Genomic DNA, 18284 nt, shown 5'->3' with positions numbered 1-18284 from the left:
AGCATGTAAATTGATGTGGCTGTGACCTGTAACCTACGGTCCTAGGTTACAGGTCTAATGCAGGTCCTAACAAGTCAGCTCCAGCCACTTTCCCTCTCCCTACAATCCTCACCCCTTCCTCCCCCCCAAAAAAAATAGAGAAAGTGATGGGGGGAGCAAAAAAAGGGGGATTTTATACTGAGAAGAAAGGAGGACAAACCCTGTCTTTAGGAGGACTGACATGAACTCCCAGATGACACAGAAAAAAGCCCAGGGCAGCAGACAGGAAGCGCACACTGTTAAACAAACAGCTTTGAGTGAACTGTGATCTACTAGATCATTATCTTGGGCATTAAGTAAATTGCTGTTGCCTGGGAGGCATTCACAACTCCTGCCACAAAATGTTTAGCCATCCGACCTGTTGATCTAGCTACACACCAGGGTGACCAGCAGCAAAGGAACAGGTGCAAGGTGGAAGCAGAGATGATAACAATGGATGACCCTGTTCACACCCCGATGGCCACCTTCAGGCATCAAGGCGTCCACAGCAAAAGCAGCCCCTAAGTCCTTGTTATAGTCATTCACAAGTTTATAAGTGTACAGATGTAATGGGTAATAAATAGTCTTGTAATTTCAACCCAGAACCCCGCTAAATGACTCCCCACTTTTTTGGCACTATCATGATCAAAGGGGACTTAGAAAACAGCAATTATTGAATACAAAATTTTACATGTGCCTGTGTCTTTCTTAGAAAGTAGGCCCAAAAGGAAGGAAACTCCAAAGATGCAGGTTTGCCAACAGTAGAGGTGCACTGGTAATAAAGAAACGAAAACAGATCAACGACTGATTGATGTTAAGGTCAGCGATGACTTTCATATGAAAAAGAGAAATGAAACCAGCAAAGAGTGTCTCTGGCCCTAGAGCTGAACTTCTGTTGATGTGGGGTTTATTTGGTTGGTTCATTTGTTTATGTGTTGGTCGTCCTGGTGGTGCTGGCGGGTTGTAACGGTGCTGAGCTGGTGCAGCGGATGGAGCACAGACTCTCCATCACCCTAAGCAAGCACTTTCCACGGAGTTCTCCCTAGCCACTGTGTGGCTACATTCTCTAGAGGCCCTCTCAAATTCAACTTGTAGTCAGAAAAAAAAAATTTTGTTTTAAGTGGTGCAGGACCATAGTCGCAGCTATTCTGTAGCCTGAGGGAGGATGATCTGGAGTTTAAGGCCTGCCTGGGCTCAGGGACAGTTTAAGTAAATTACCGAAGCCCCTGTCTCAAATTCTCTGGTAGAGGGAGGGTTGGCTGCTGCAACTCCATGGCGGAGTACTTGTTGTGCACATTTTAAGGTCCTGACTTCATCTGCCCCTACTACTACTACTACAAAAAGAGAGTTTTCTTTCTAAGATTGCAGCAGAAGTGACAGATTGAAGCCAAAGATAGAACGGCTTCCCCACAAACACATGGAGCACTGACGAAGTGCCCCCACCAAAGCTAAGCAACGTGGTTTATTGGAGATAGAGGGGCTTGACGCTGGGCAGGCAGATGCAGCCGTGTGCAATACCCTCGACCCTCCCTCCGTCAGCCCCCTCCAGATCAGGTCCCCTACTGCCGTATTCCCATGGTTTCCTGACTCTAGGTCACACTCACTCACTGTTGCTTCACACAGTGACTTCTCGCTGTGATTGTGGACCAAGACATCAGTGTTCCGATTTTTTAGGTAATGATTATTGGTCGATGTAAGTGTTCTGTCGCTCAGTTGTGGTGATGGCCACATAAGCAGAGTATTTGTTAAAATCGGGAGGGGTGCATTTTATCACACTTAAATTATACTCCCTTACAGGATTTTAAAACAGCAGCCGTGATTGCTGAGGTTTATTGAGCATTTGTTGTCTAGCAGAAGCAGTTTCAAATACTTCATTACATTTCCTTTAATGTCCTGCAAAGTAGATACTGTTATTATCACTATTTTGAGGACCTGTTGCCATTCTATAGACATGGAAACTGAAGCTTGGAGAAGTAAGGTCTCTAAGATGTCACAGTTTACTAGTATACTTAGAATGTATCTCTAAAAATATAAAAAAAAATAAATAAATCTATTTCCATACAGGTACTAGTACCAGGTATCACATCTTGACATGGGTGTTATGTGACAGTTTCCTTCCAGACTGAAACATTCCATCCTTTGGTCTGTCATGGGCTCCCTATCTGGGGTGAATAAACTCATGTGGCATCTCCCTTGGGAAAAATTTCATCACACAGCAGGTGTTTCCAGAATTGATTTTGTGTTATATCCCAGACATATCAAAAATTACACGTGCCTCTGCCTACTCTTCTAATCCCAGGCCTTATAATTTGAATAAAAGCTACATGTTTGTTAAAGCAAGCATGAAACTTTCGTTTCCTAGAAGGAAAGAAGTTAAACCCATCTTGATAATGCTATTGGCTCTTAGTTCTTTATGTGAAGCAACATTTGGGTGACACTTTTTTTCCTCAAGAAATTAATGATTCACACTGTGTGCAGCATGCCTGCCACTTTCTAGCTAACGTCCATTAGTTATCAACTGGAAAAGTGCTCGTATACTTGAGCTGTGAGCTAGGTACAGTTCTAGATACTCGATAAGTATTAACCCAGTCTCTCACTAACACTCTGATCATCTTATCTTCATTTCCTAGAGGGAAATGAACCGAACTTCCTTCCGACAGTCACCTGAGAGCGGAGTGGCACAATGCAGATTCTCACTGGGAGTGAGCTCACACTGCCTGTGTTAGTCACAGAAGGTTGGTGTATCCAGCTAAAGGATTCATTTGCTCAGGCTTTTAAGTAACTGTGGCCTTATGTCTCTTTCCTGTAAGTAACCCCAATAAATTCACCGGTTCATTAAGTTGGACTTGGTGGAATCATTTTTTGGTATGCAGTGGTCCTGTCTAGAGTGAAATAGACATTTTTTTTTTCACACTCACTGGGAAAAGCCACACAACAAGGGAGTACCTAGGTTTATTGAAAAATTCCTGTTGGAAGAAAATAGGACAATACATCAAGAGACAAAGTACTCTTTGATCCCTTTTGCCTGTGGAGACGTATATCATGAGAAGAAGAGTAATAAAATAATTGTTCTGTGTCCACATACCCAGCAAATGGGATGTGTCTGCCAGGGGAGATGAGACTGTGATGAGCTTCTCTGATTTGTGGCCTTACTTCTCTTTGAATCTCTTTTCCAGAATGTCCTGTGGTTCTATTTCTCTTTACCTTGTTGTGTGCTTTTCTTTTTCTCTTTCTCTTTTGCGATAGGGTCTTGCTATATAGCCCTGGCTGTCCTTGAACCATCTATATCAAGGGTTCTCAAAGGGGTCATGACCCCTTTGTCAAACCTCTATCTCCAAAACTAGTGAAATGATGATACATAACATTAACAGAATTACAGTTACGAAGTAACAACAAAAATAATTTTATGGCTGGGGTCACTACAACATAAGGGTCACAGCACTAGGAAGGTTAAGGACCGACCTAGGTAACCCAGTCTGGCCTCAAACTCATCATCCACCTGCCTCAGCCTCTAAAGTGCTGAGATTACAGACACATGCAACCACATGAAAGCATTGTCATTTCTTTTCTATTATTCAATGCTCATTTTTTAGAGAAATGTGACTTAAAACAACTGATGTTTCTTATAGTTTCACACTAAAGCATTTTATCACTAACAGTTTTCCCAACTTACAAGCTAATCTTCAAAACATTTCTGGTCTTTTTTTTGCTTGCTTGTTCACTTTTTCATTTTGCTTCCTCTCCTGCTTTATTTTGTGTTTTGTTCAGTTTTCCTAGGATTGCTCTGATGAGCTGAGCCATTCCAGAAAGGACTTTCCTAGGGTTGCTCTGATGAGCTGAGCCATTCCAGAAGGGACTTTGCTTTGCTTCTGCTGAAAAGAGAAAAAAACAATGACAATATGACGACTTCTTCATGAAACTAAGTATATTCTATTTGCAAGAGAGTCTGGGGTTTTGCTTTGTTTGGGGATTATATCCTGTCCATGTGTTTGGCATTAGCAAACACACCCCTTTTTAAAATAAGATGATGAGTGAAGAAAGTAGCTACTTTTTTTTTTTTTCCTTTAGAGACTGGAGAGATACTTCATTAAGATTCATGGTCCATTAAGAGCACTTCCAGCTCTTTCAGAGGGACCAAGCTCAGTTTCCAGTACCCATGTCAGGCAGCTTACACCAACCCATAATCCCAGCTTCTTCAAGAGATCCAATATCCTCTTATGACCTCAGCCAGCGCCCACACACATATGGCACACACACACACAAACATATACATAAAAATAAATCTTTAAAAATTCTTTAGAAGAATTAGTATTAAAATCAACATTAATATTAGATGTCATTCCAACTTTGTTTCTTGTTTTACTCTTGATGGAAAAGTATAAGAAGAGCTCAGGCTGCCTCTACCCTGTGATCTGCATCAGAAAGAGCAAGAAACCAGGACAGCTTCTCAGACTAGGCCAGTGGCCAGCAAACTTCTCCTATAAAGAAGTGGAAGGTCCAACTTTTTTTATTAAACTTACTCAACTCTACCTCTGAGGCACAAAACCAGCCACAGATGATGTGTAAATGAATTAGCATAGTAGCTATGCTCCAATAAACTTGAGGACACTGAAATTTTAATTTCACACAATTTTCATGTGCCACAAAATAGTTTTCTTGTTTTGTTTTTTAACAATTTTAACATGCAATAATACCATGCTTATTTCACAGAGCATACAAAAGTAGGGACAGACTGGAACTAGTCCTCGGCCATCATTTGCGGATCTCTGATTTAGCCAAACAATAGAAACATAGACCAAGGACAAAGCAAGGTGTTGTGAATGACTGTCCTCTGAGCCAATAAATACCTGTCTTGGGGAGTTCAACACCCACCTTTCTTTTTTATTTATTTTTATTAATTACAGTTTATTCACTTTGTATCCCCCTGTAGCTCCCTCCCACCTCCCCTCCCAATTTTACCCTCCCTCCTCTTCCCCTGTACCCCTTCCCCAGCCCACTGATAAGGGAGGTCCTCCTCCCCTTCCCTCTGATCCTAGTCTATCAGGACTCATCAGAAGTGGCTGCATTGTCTTCCTCTGTGGCCTAGTAAGGCTGCTCCCCCCTCAGAGGGAGGTGATCAAAGAGCAGGCCAATCAGTTCCTGTCAGAGACAGTCCCTATCCCCATTACTATGGAACCCACTTAGACACAGAAATGCCATGGGCTAACTCTGTGCAGAAGTTCCAGACCATCTCCATGAGTTCTCCTTGGCTGGGGTATCAGTCTCAGAAAAGACCCCTGTGCCCAAACTTTTTGGATCTGTTGCTCTCCTTGTGGAGCCCCTGTCCTCTCCAGGTCTTTCTATCTCCCCCTTCTTTCCTAAGATTCCCTGCACTCTGCCCAAAGTTTGGCTATGAGTCTCAGCATCTGCCTCGATACCCTGCAGGGCAGAGCCTTTCAGAGGCCCTCTATGGTAGGCTCCTGTCATGTTTCCTGTTTTCTCCAATGTCCATCCTCTTTGCCTTTCTGAATGGGGATTGAGCACCTTAGCCACCTTTCAAAAGGAGTCTCCTAGCTGGGCTTGTTGACTAGAGAGTGGGGTGGAAGGGTCATGAAACCCTCACCTGAGTATCCAGCTGTTCCCTACCACCTGTGGTATGCAATGCTGCCTTAACAGCTCATGGCCTGGGAAGAGGCAAAAGTTGTGGTTCTTAACCTTCCTTCCTCATATTGTGGTGACCCCAAACCATAAAATTATTTTTGTGCTACTTCATAACTGTATCATTGCTACTCTTATGAATCGTAATGTAAATGTTTTTGGACATAAAGGTTGCTAAAGGGGCTGGGACCCCCAGGTTGAGAACCACTGGCAATATGTAAGCCTGAAGGGAGAAGGTACTCCATCTATGCAACTACTGAGAAACCGTCATCCCTGGGCATAAAGGCTTTCTAGGTGTGATCTGGGAAATCAGGTTGGGGAGGAACACCCACATCCATGTAAGCAACCTCTCACCTGTGCTCTACAAACAAGCACAATACATCCACTGGTTCTGTCAGAATGAATTCTGGCAGAATTGTGCCTCAGTTTGTTGTTGGGACCTTAGGGGAAGGGGTAGATGATGTGGCTTGTCTCTTCCCCTGGGAAGGAATTTTAGCAAGAGAAGGCCAGGTTCCCGTCTTTGCATGCCACTGAGGAAAGCCTATTTCAGATAGCAGCAATAGCTTGGTTTTCTAGAGATAAATCAGAAGAGAAATTAACATTTAGTCATTCTAGTTATTTTTTAATTAATTAATTTAGTTACTTACTTTACATCCCAATAGTAGCTCCCTTCTTCCTCTCCTCCCAGTGCCTCCCCTGGTGGGCCATCCCCCTCCCCTATTCCTCAGATAAAGGGAGCCTCCACCTACCCACCCACCACCCCAGTTCATCAAGGCACATCATGACTGAGCCTGTCCTCTCCCCCTGTGGTCTGGCGAGGCATCCCCACCAAGGGGGAAGTAATCAAAAATCAGGCAATAGGGTCCATGTCAGAAACGGCTCCTGCTCCCCTTAATAGGGAACCCACATGAAGCCAGAGCTGCCCATTTGCTACATCTGTGTAGGGGGCCTAGGTCCTTGGTTGGGTGCTTCAGTCACCACAAGACCCTCTGGGCCCTGTTGAGTTGGTGCAGTTGGTCTTCTTGTGGCATTCCTGTCACCTCCAGGTCCATCTATCCTTTTCCCCATTTTTCTTTGAGACTCCCTACTTTTCACCCAATGTTTGGCTGTGAGGTTTTCATTGTGAGTAAGTTAGTAAAGTTTCCGAGTCTCTGTCTTTTGATCATCAATTGTAATAATCAACTGATAAGGCTCATATAGTTATAATCAAGAAGAAGTAATATGCAGAGTGCCTGTCAGGTATAGCATAAATGCTACGGTGGTTTGAATGAAAATGCCTCCATAGGTTCCTAGGGACTGGCCCTATTAAGAGGTGTGGCCTTGTTGGAGAAAGTGTGTCACTGGGGGAGGGCTTTGAGGTTTCAAAAGCTCAAGCCAAGTCCAGTGTCACCCTCTCTGCCTGCAGCCTGCCAATCCAGATGCAGAATTCTAGGCTCCTTCTCCAGGACCAGGTCTGCGTGCTCACCACCATGCTTTTCACGATGATGGTAATGGACTGAACCTCTCAAACTGTAAGCCAGCCCCAACTAAATGTTTTCCTCATTAAAAGTTGCCATGGTCATAGTGTCCCTTAACAGAAACCCTAAGACAGGTCTTCAATGAAAGGTGGGCTTGCTAGCACATGTCTGCGATTCTAGTACTCACTCAAAAGGCAGAAGGATAGCCACAAGTTTGAAGCTTGCCTAAGCTACAAAGTTAGTTTTAGGACAGCCTGAGCTACAGTGTAAAAGTCTGTCTCAAAAGAAAAAATTCTCACCTCTCAAAATAACCAATGGATAATTGCAATATTATAAATTTCTAAAATCTAACCATTTACCATAGCTTTTAAAAGATCTTGAAATTACAGTTTTTAAATTGAAATAAATAATGAAACTTAAATATCTCACTCTTACAAAAAAGTTTTATCTTTACTGGCTAAAATAATTTGCCTAAATATCTATTTATAGCATTCTTGGAAAATAATACCTTTCACCTGTGGATGGAATTTGACATAATTAAAGCAATTAGTCACTGAACTGTCCCAAATATTATTCTTCTATGCACACAACCTAGAGTCTATAAACTTTGTTTCTTTGCCCTAAGTAATTTGATAAAGATGAAGAATATAGACCTTATTCATTTGTATGTGTATTGGGGGGGGGGCATTCAGGGTTTCATATAATCCAGGTTGGCTTTGAGCTCTCTCTGTAGCCAAGACTAACTTGAACTCACCTTTTGTAGTTCATGACTACCCTCGAAGTCATCCTCCTGCCTCTACCTCCCAAGTGCTGAGATTGGGCGCCAGTATACCTGACAGAGCATAATATTTAAAGAGTGAGTTAGAATATCATTCTCTTGTCTCTGTCAGAGTAATGCTAAAAGCACAATATTAAGTGTCAAAAGAGTTGGGCTTTAATCAGTACTCCATGTCTGTGTAACCTGGGCAATTAATCTCTCTAATCCATTGGTTGTTTTACGTGTAAAATGGGTACAGTAATCTGGTCTTTCTCAGGCAGCTATATGAAGTTTTTTCTTTCTGTTTCTGTTTTTGTTTGTTTGTTTGTTTGTTTGTTTTAGTTTTTTGAGAAAAGGTTTTTCTGTGTAGCCTTTGCTGTGCTGGACTCGATTTGTAGACCAGGTTGGTCTCAAACTCACAGAGATCCACCTGCCTCTGCTTCACCGAGTGCTGGGATTACAGGTTTGCAATCACCACACCCAGTTCACTGTATGAAGTTTCAATGATAGATGCTCATAAATTACTACTTGGATCACTATTTTCAAATATTTGGGGAAAAAAATGTTAGCACAATAAAATGGCAAATAACCACATTGGTGGAAGGTGAATTTTGATAAATTTCAGTTCTCTTTTGCTTTCTCAAGTAGAATTAGATAAATTTGAAAAGAACTGATTTTCAGAATGCTATTGCAAATGATAAATATTGGTGCTCAGATAAAGGTAGAATTACAGGTAGATGTCTTTGATGGTTCTACTAAGCTATGAGGTGTAAGAGCCAGGAACAGGTTTCATTTTGGATGCTAAAAAGATTTGCTCAGTATCGTGGCGACACTGGGATATATTCTGCTGCCTTCTCAATTGAAAGCCAGACCTCTGAACCCACTAAAAATCAAGGCCCTGACTCATAAAGACAAAGCCCAGTCAATATGGGTGTGCCATCAGCACCTAGAACAGCACCCATGAATCGTCACATCCAGGTGATCACGCAGTGAATAAAGAATGAATGATTTCACAAATAGGCAACTTGGCATATATTAAGTGCCTCAGGCTCTGCTTAGAAGTGTGGATGGAAGGTAAACTGGCCTCACAGCTACCCTAAGAGGAAAAAATAAGGAGTAAACTTCATGCCCTACAGATCTAGGTGTGAAGTCTTGACCCACGGGGACTTGGACTCTAGGGAAAAGAACAAAGGGAACAAGCACAGTAATTCCATGCCACTAAGAATACAGAAGTTAAAAAAAAAAAAAAAAAAAAACCTGGGGCAGTCTCAGGCTGCCCTTGAACTAACCTGATGGAATGTTTCAGTCAAGGTGGAAACTGTTATATAACACAATCCCCTTTAGATCCTATAGCTTATTAGGGGCCACCCTTTCCATACTGTGGGAAGTATCAAGGACAAGAGGAACTTTACAGCTAACCCTGACTTACGGTTATAAAATAGGCTCTGGGAGGAAACAAAGACTTGGGGTTTTAACGACTAATTTCCTCGTTGGGTGCTTCTCAAAATCTTCCTATGTTTTCATGTAGGACTAGGCACCAAACACTTAGGGATGAACTCACCACCTTTCCCAAGCCTACAAGGAAAGCTGTATGGCATCTGGGAAACCTGATCTTTATAGAGCAGTGAAATATGTTTGTATAAGAGAGACGGGGGACGAAACATAGAAAGAGAAAAAGAGAGAAAGCCATGGAAGACAGCTATGGGGAATCATAGTCACCTTGAAGAATCTACAAAGCTTTCTAGAAGACCTGGTACCTGAGCTGAAGCTCATGTCACACACACACACACACACACACACACACACTTCCAAGCAGAAGCAGAATAGGATTAGTTGGGTTTCAGCCACTATCTTAATTACATGTCTCTTTGTTGTAAAAAACAAATTAAAAAAAAAAAAAAAAAGAAAGAAAGAAAACTTCAACAAAAGCAACTTAAAAGGGAAAAGAATTAATTTGGGTAAAAGTTCCAGAGCCCAGGACATCGTGACAGGGCAGAATGGTGGCAGGAGCTTGAGGCACTGGTCACTTTACATCCTCAGCCAGGAAGTACAAAGGGGGAGGAGATGAATGAATGTTCTCAGCTAGCTTCCTCCCTATGCCATCTAAGACCCCAGCTCAAATGATGCTCCTACTTTCATGGCCAAGTGTGCCTAAAGGCTTGACTCCTAGGTAATTCTAGATCCTGTCAAGTTGAGAATATTAAATGTCACAGGTAATGCTGACTTAGAAACATCAAGGGGAAAACATTCATTTTTCCAGTCACCCACCCATCAAAACACCATTGAGAAATCCCTCTGTATGACTTCCCAAGTGTGAACATGAAGGGGGAATTAGGAATCACTAAGGATGGCTGACATCAGCATAACATGAAGGGAGATCTTAGGGGGAACCTGCTGAGAGGCATGGATGGAGTCTCCGGAGAATATAAAGACAGAAGAACTGAGAACCAAAGGCAAATCTCTGGAGAGCACAGTATGGATAAAGGAGGTAGAAACAGAGCAGCCAGAAAGGCAAAGTCGGAGAAATAAATTGGGAATTGATTTCAGAAACCAAGTATATGCCTATTTCCCAAAAGGCTTTCGGAGACTTTGCCCATTGTAGAGCTTCTTCGAGAATTATTCCGGAACTAAAAGTTAAGGAGCTCTCTAGATTAGTTAGTTACTTCCCTCATTGCTATGACAAATACCCGACAAGAGGCAACTTAAGGAGCAGCGGGCTCATTCGGACTCAGGGTCTGATGGTGAAGTACAGCATGATGGGCAAGTGACAGGCAGAAGCATGAGGCAGCTGGTCACAGCGGGTCTGCAGACAGGAAGCAGAGTGATGAATGCTGGGGTGCAGCTCACTTTATCACCTCAGACCCCAGCAATGAGAAAGGGCCCCTGCTACACAGGGTGGGGCTTCCCACCTCCATTAAACCTCTCTGGAAACCCCCTTCCTAGATGATTCTAAATCCCATCAAGTTGACAATAAAATATTTACTGTGACCTTGGGGTCCTTTTTCTAGGTCTTTTTTTTTTTTTTCCAGAGCCAAGGATCGAACCCAGGGCCTTATGCTTGCTAGGCAAGTACTCTACCACTGAGCTAAATCCCCAACCCCACAACTTTGTTATATTACAGTCTAAAGGGGATCGATAGATGATAACTGCATTCATCGTTACCAAATTTAAATGTCAAGTTTTTTTCAAGTGTATTCTTTACTGTTAAATAGCTGTGGCTACTTTTTCCTCATTTATGATTAGTGTTCTTCATTCTTGGTGCTAACTGTTTACTGTTCCTTTAAATGAGAGGGTGCAACGTAGTCAACCTAATCACGGCTGAGTGGTGTGACTGTAACATTGATTGGTATTCCATATTCGTGTACTAATGAGAGATTTTGCTCCTGGCCATTTCCATGTGAGCACCGTGATTACTGGTTGTAAAGATCTGACTTGGGTTTGGGTTTTCGTTTGTCTGTTTTGTTGTTTTTGTTTTTTGTTTTTCTTACTTAGGGTCTCTATTCCTGTCTTACAGTACCAGCATCTAAGTTTTTCTTGAAGAAAGTTCTTTTCTCATTCCTAGATCAAGTGGTTTAGGGGAAGCTGACTTTACTGGGCTTCCCAAAAAAATCATATGGCCCACAGTTGACCAGTAAGACACTGTAGCTTATGTTTGACTGAGGGAAGAGCATATGACCAAATCAGAGGCAATGAGATGAAATGCTTGGGCCTGATAGAGCAACCAGGCCACAGGCACGCCTTGCTGGACCAGAAGCCGGATGAATGTACACCTGGAACCTCTGTGGTCCACCATTGTGGGTAGAGACAGTCAGAGAATGAAGCTAATGCAGGTGAAAAAATGAAGAGAGGTCAAGAGCTACAGATTTTACTTGACATCTGGCCTCTGCACATTGCTAGTATACCGTTGTACTTCTCAACAAAAGTTCTATTTGAACTTTGTCAGATTTTTATGTGTTTTTCATTGTTTATAGCTAAAAGTCCAAGTGAAAAACTTGATTTCATCTGTTTTTCCTGCTTCATCCACCAAATAGCCAATGCCATGGTCATTCCCAGATCGCCCATCATACACGCATCTGCAGGACACTCCCACTCTGCTAGCGTTTTGTTCTCTTTCTATCCCAGAGCTCTGTTTCTTACCTGGACTCCTTGAAGTCCCAGCCTCAGCAGTGGATCTCTTTGCTTCTCATGGATGTTCCCTGTATACTCTAATCACCTACAGCAGGCTCTTTCCATCCTGCCAGTTTGTTTGTTTGAATAACAAGAGGCAGGTCTGGCTGCAAGCCACTTCTGTCCCCAGGCTTGGAAAGGCCAGTGCCAAATTATCAGATTCTGGCATTACCGGTAGGTACACTCTGTCCCAGCTCCAGCCTCCTGGTCCTGAGCATCTAGCCTGCTGCTTTTTCCTTCTCCCCTCCTGACGGCAGGTTTAGCCGGGTGTTATTTACAGCTCTGTCATCTCTGTTGTTGATGCATCACTCCTGACTTTTGCTATTCCCCTTCCAGTGATCTTGGGATTTTTTTTTTTAAATCATAACTTAGTTATCCAGAGTAATGTCATCCAAATATTATTTCATAACCTCACAGTAGCATTCTCTCTCCTGATAAATGGTTGTTTCCTCTTCTTCTGTCTCCAGTCAGTTAAGAAAAGCCTTTCATAGCTGCCAGGGGAGGGAAGCAACCACCTTCAGAATCAAAGATGGGAAGAGTTTCCCTACAGCCTTTCCAGGGAGTTAACAAAGAGACAAAAATGTGTGTCTGGGTACAGGTAATGACTTGATCTCCCTTCTCCATTTTTATTATCTTTCTCTTGTCTAATAAATATAAACTGAGTAGTCTTTTATGGACTTGTCAACCTCCGGAGAATTGAGCTGTAATCACTATCTATAATCTCTAATTGTCCATTATACACCAGGCGCTAAGTAATAGCGAATGAAACAAGAAAATCCCCTTTTTATTCAGAGCAAGACCCCTGTGAGGGCAGAAAAGAGGCCTCAACAAATACATAAGTAAATATGAGTGAGTGAAGTGTCAGACAGTGAGAAGTGACAATGCAAGGAGGTAACATATTTCAGAGGCTGGGAACTACTTCGACATGAAGACGTGAGACAGCGCGAGAAGGCCAGCATGGGCAAAGGTCCTGAGCAGAGAGCAAGCCTTCTGTGTCACAGCACAGGGTAGCTGCAGCCCATAGGTCAAATTCAGGCACTTGTTGCCTCCCATTTGCCTCTTCCTCCTCCACTTGCTCCTCTTTCTGGAGGTGAGGAATAGAGGGGTAACAGTGGTGGTATATATACTATGTTGTGCGTGCATGCGTGTGTGTGTGTGTGTGCGTGTGTGTACTTGTTAACACAGTATGTGCACACTTGTGTACAGGGATGCATGCAGGTATGTGTACTGGCGATCTTTGATCACTCTCTACCTTTAACTTTTCAGACAGGGTGTGTCACTGAGCTCATCAATTTAACTAGGCTAGCTGACCAATGAGACTTAAGTATCTGCCTGCCCCCATCCAGTGCCAGGATTAAAAACATGAAGGTTTTGTTTGTTTGTTTGTTTGTTTGTTTGTTTTGGGGTTCTGGGGGTCCAAACTAAGTTCGTGAGAGTAGCAAACTCTTTGCTGACTGAGCTGTCTCCCTCAGCCCCCAGCCTGTTTTCTTTATTTGGATATGCCATGAGCTAAGAATAGATTTTGTATTTTTAAGTGACTAAACAACAAAACAATAAATGACATCTCAGGATGCATGAAGATTATGTGAAGTTCAAGTTTCAGTAACCATAAATAAGTTTTACTGGACCAAGGCCAATATTCACTCATTGATGTATTTTCCACGCCTGGTGATTTTTCAAGTCTTTGGCTGGGTTGAGCAGCTATAATTGTATGTGCCTGTAGCAGAAAGTTTACAGACTCCTCTTGTTGAAGGAACAGGAACACATCTTGCTAGGCTTGAGGAAACACCAAATTTATTTTAATTATATACATTCTCTTTGCCTTAAAAAAAAAAAAAAAAACAGAAACCCTGTGTCTCATTGACTGAAATAATGTGAGGTGAAAGGAGCCACTTTGAACTATGAAGATCAGTCAGCTAGCCCATGAACACCTCTTAGTGACTTCAGTCAGTGATACAGGAAACCAAAGAACTGAAGAACCACCTAGCTGAGCTGTTTGACTTCCTGGCCGATAGAACTGTGAAATGCAGTTCAGAAGATGTTGCTTTAAGTTATGTGATATACAACCAGGACAAACAAGGTCAAGTGTGTGTGTGTGTGTGTGTGTGTGTGTGTGTGTGTGTGTGTGCGCGCGCATATACTGATTTTTCTGGTTGGTTGACTGAAAAAACAGGAGCAAAATGGCAATAGTAATTCTAAAAACACATCAAATCCGACAGTTTCCAGAGAAAAGGGGAAGATTATCCTGGGGAGAGAGAAAAATATGTGCTAAATGGAATCACCCACCCCCCTTGAGTCATTGGAGAAGGGAGAGCCCCTGATCGTAACTGCTGGCTGTCTTAGCTAGGTTTCTATTGCTGTGATAAAACAGAATGATCAAAAGCAGCTTGGGGAGGAAAGGGTTTATTCTGTCTTACAACTCTTGGGTAACCCTCCATCAGTGAGGAAAGGTAGGCGAGGACCTGGAGGGAGAGGCTGAGGCAGGAACCACAGAAGGCTGCTTACTAGCTTGCTTATTATTACTGATCAACCTGTTTTTTTGTCGGCTCTTCCTTTCCTGATTCCCTAAACTACAAAGATACCCAACATAAGCTGGACCCCAAAACCTTTTTTATCATCAAACCACAATCATTCCTCTAAAATTATTACATCTGATGTTTGGTCCCGCAAAGTTCTTTCTCTATGAGATCCTTTGGAACTTCGGTACAGTGGGTTTCTGATTTGTCTGTTCACAGACTCAAAGAGAAGCTATTAAAAATACAGATGTCCTTGGGGCTAGAGAGATGGCTCAGTAATTAAGAGAACTTGTTATTTAAACAGCCGTACCTGGGTTTAAATCCTCAGTACCCACATAAGATTGAGCATGTCTATCTGTACCTGTAACCCCAGTTTTTAGTGGAGCAGGAAGGGTGAGGAGATATAAAAACAGGAGGATAGTGAGAGCTCTCTGGAAAAAGAGAGGCTAACTAAAATGCTGAGCTTCTAGTTCAGTGAGAGGCTGTCTCAAGGCCAAAGGGCAGCATGAGACAGAGGAAGACAACCAACAGCATCCTCTGGCATCTGTGTATAGCCATACATGCACAAACATACATCATCACATACACACATACACACACACACACAGAGAGAGAAGAAAAATAGGCATGCCTGCAACATTATCAAACTTAGCCCCCCCCCCTTTTTTTTAATTAAAGTAGGACGGCATCATTTCTCTTCTTATCTTTCCCCTCCAACCCCTCCAATGTCCTGCCCATTACTCAAGGCCTCTTTTTCTTTCATTCTTATTATTACATATATATGCATAAGTATGTAAATACAACCTGCTCCGCCCATTTTGTGCCACTTGTATACAGATGGTTTCCGGACTGGGCATTGGCACTGCATAACCAGTTTAGGAGTTCATCTTTTCAGAAGGCTATTTCAGCACTCCTTAGGTGCCTGTAGTTCTTTGTTTAACAGTAGGGCCCTTTGAGATGTGTCCCTTCCATGTTAGCATGTCTATTGGTGTCCTTGTTCAGGTCTTGTTTAGGCTGCCATATTGTTGGGGTACTGTGGTTAAAGCTTGTCATTTCTAGGAGACACATTCTCATAGATTTTTCTTGTCCTCTGGCTCTTGAGACCTTTCTGCCCCCTTTGCTATAATGTTTCCTGAGTATTAGGTTGTGCTGTAGATAGGTCAACCGGGACTGGGTACCCCACAATCAGTTCTATGCCCTTGGGCCAGTTGTAGTTTTCTTTAATGCTCTTAGTCTGTTGCAAGAGAAGTTTCTTTGATGAGGGCTGAGACTCATACTCATCTGTAAGTATAAGAACTAAATATTTAGAATGCAGTTAGGAATTATGTTGGCTTAGTAAAGTGTCAGCTGTGGTTTCTCCTTCAGCAACCATGGTCTCACTAGCCCTGAGTAGCTGGCTATGTTTTCAGTTCCATGCATAATTACCCTCCCCCTCCCCACTGAGCATCCCTTAAGTCCAATTAAAAAGCTGTTGGTTACCATCAAGATAGGAGGGCCACTACGGCACCCCTAGTGTTATCATGCCATGCTGGTTGTTGTGGTTCATAGGTGCCATAGCTAGGCAAGACTATTGGTTGCTTCCCTCCATTAGCAATTTGCATAGTACCTTCAAGTAATATGAAAACTAGTCCTCAAAAACAAAGCTTTTTTGTTTTTGAGGACTAAAACAAAGGACACTCCTGAGTGCTGTGTCTGAAGTGCATGGCTTCTTCAATAACAGGGGCTTGCTTTCAACTTCCAGGAAGCATATAAAGGCAACAGACATAGACTATACTGTTTGGGCTCCTCTGACCAACAACTGGAAATAGTACTTTACATGCCTGGTACTGGTTTTTTGTTAGATAGTCTATGACTCCTTTATTTTAACAAGTGCCACAGATAATCCTAATCTTTCAGATCTCTAAACCATTGCTTTGGCAAGCTGGAAAGAAAAATAATTTTTAAGCCTCCTATTTGGCTGTATCAGAAGGTTTTATTTCCAGACTAAAGATATAGCTCAGTGGTGGAGTGCTTACCTAACATGTACAACCCTGTCCAATTTGCAACAAGGAGGACTGTGAGGGCTGAGAGAGAGAGAGTTTTAATTTCCGTCACTAACTGTAGGTCCTGGGACAAAGAGTCCTCAGTGAACCCTGCATTAGCTCTCTGACCCAGACACTCTCTGTAAAGTGACTCTTCCCACTATCTCATCCTACTGGTGGCCACATCTCAGGTGCCTTTGTAAAGTATCCATCTCTACTATCAGAAGGCTAGTAGGACTGTCAATCAAGGGGTGCTGCTGCCTCCCAAAGTAGCCAATCAGATTCTGTCACTCAAAAAAAATAAATAAATTTGAGTCTCTGCGTTTCTGCTCTCAAATCTGTCCTGTGCTTTCTGGGTTTATTGTTTTGTTTTGTTTCTCTCTCTCTTCTCTCCCCCAGCTCTCCCTGGGGATGCATAAGCAACCCATAGCCTTCTAGTGAATCCTTTGTTTTGCTGGAGTGAACCAGTCTGCTCAACCTCTGAGAGCCCAGTCTCTGCAAACCAAGATCTTTGATAGAGTGTTCTATATGATAATGACACCATAGTTTCCATTCTTATAAAGCCACTGTGAATGATCCTTTTGTGACGATCAAGACCATGCCATGGGAGATCAAGAGCATATTTTAATAATGGCATCTTTGTTCCAGTAATTCTAGGACGCAAAAAAAAAAAAAAAAATCTTCAGTAGGATAAATGGTTATTCACTGTCTCTCCGAAATATCTTAAATTGAAACAGGCTTTGGCTAAATCTTTTTCTAAACAAGGATTATTGTTCTGGATTTCAAGAACAGAAAGTATGAGAGAAAAAGAAGAGCTTAGGTCCAGTTTAAAACAGCCCCCTTCAACTTCACTTACCCTTTGCATACAAAATTAAGGAAAGTTCAAGTTTTTAAGTGTTTTTTAAGAGGGCTAGAAATCGCATTCAGGATATTCTTAGGAAACAGCTTTTAACAGCTCACATCTTCTCTTAGCAGCCACTGTTTTGTTCCTCCCTCATTTCTTGATGGCAGTTAGTACCTTCTGCTGTCATTTCTGACACCCTCCGGGTTCTACCAAGTAGTAACCGAACAGCTCCTGTGAACCAGACACCATGCTTGGCTTTTTCATACATCACCTCATTTAACCCCTTCTATGCTTTTCAATGCCAACGTTATTGTCCCAGTTTTACAGAAGGGGAACGGGAATCTCAGTGAGGTTAAACATCAGGGCTAATAAGCCGTGGGCTCACTTAATCTGTGTCCTGACTCTTAGGTCTCAAACCCAGGTCAAATGGCTGAGGTGCCTTTTTAACAAATCAAAGTGGACCTGGCTGCCAGGTTCTCCCAACATCTCACGTCCCTACCTGTTCTACCAGTACTATGCTGGCAGACCCTGCCCCCTATCCTAAACTTCGTCAGCCCAGGTACTGGGTTTCCTTTCACCCAGACACCATTTTCCTATATAATCCAGCAATTTTGATTCGCTGGCTCTTTGTCTACCCTTTCTTTTCCTGGCTCTCTCCTCTCCCCACTCCTGTCTTTTCACATGGCCTGGCTCAGGGTCAAGTTCACTCTGGACTCTCCCAGATGTCTCTGCCTCTGACTATGCACTCCCTTTTATCTACAAAAACACCTCTCCTCCACCACTCTAGGAGCAGTCGTGTCCTTCTGTTCTTATTTCATTATTATTATTATTATTATTATTATTATTATTATTATTATTATTATTATT

At 42.5% G+C, this 18284-nt stretch overlaps 1 long non-coding RNA gene across 1 annotated transcript; it reads right to left on the bottom strand.

The window, feature by feature from the left end:
• Positions 1-3572: 3572 nt before the first annotated feature.
• Positions 3573-7919, bottom strand: LOC129687866 (uncharacterized). Its single transcript, XR_008721832.1, has 3 exons — positions 7867-7919; positions 6010-6227; positions 3573-3890 (listed from the first exon to the last, which is right to left on the bottom strand). It is a non-coding gene; the product is annotated as an uncharacterized LOC129687866 (long non-coding RNA).
• Positions 7920-18284: the final 10365 nt, after the last annotated feature.

Source organism: Psammomys obesus, unplaced genomic scaffold (assembly GCF_907164565.1).
Source record: "Psammomys obesus unplaced genomic scaffold, mPsaObe1.curated_primary_1811, whole genome shotgun sequence".
Taxonomy (NCBI): domain Eukaryota; kingdom Metazoa; phylum Chordata; class Mammalia; order Rodentia; family Muridae; genus Psammomys; species Psammomys obesus.
Note: the sequence above shows the minus strand (reverse complement) of the source record. Positions and strands in the feature narration are given on the sequence as shown.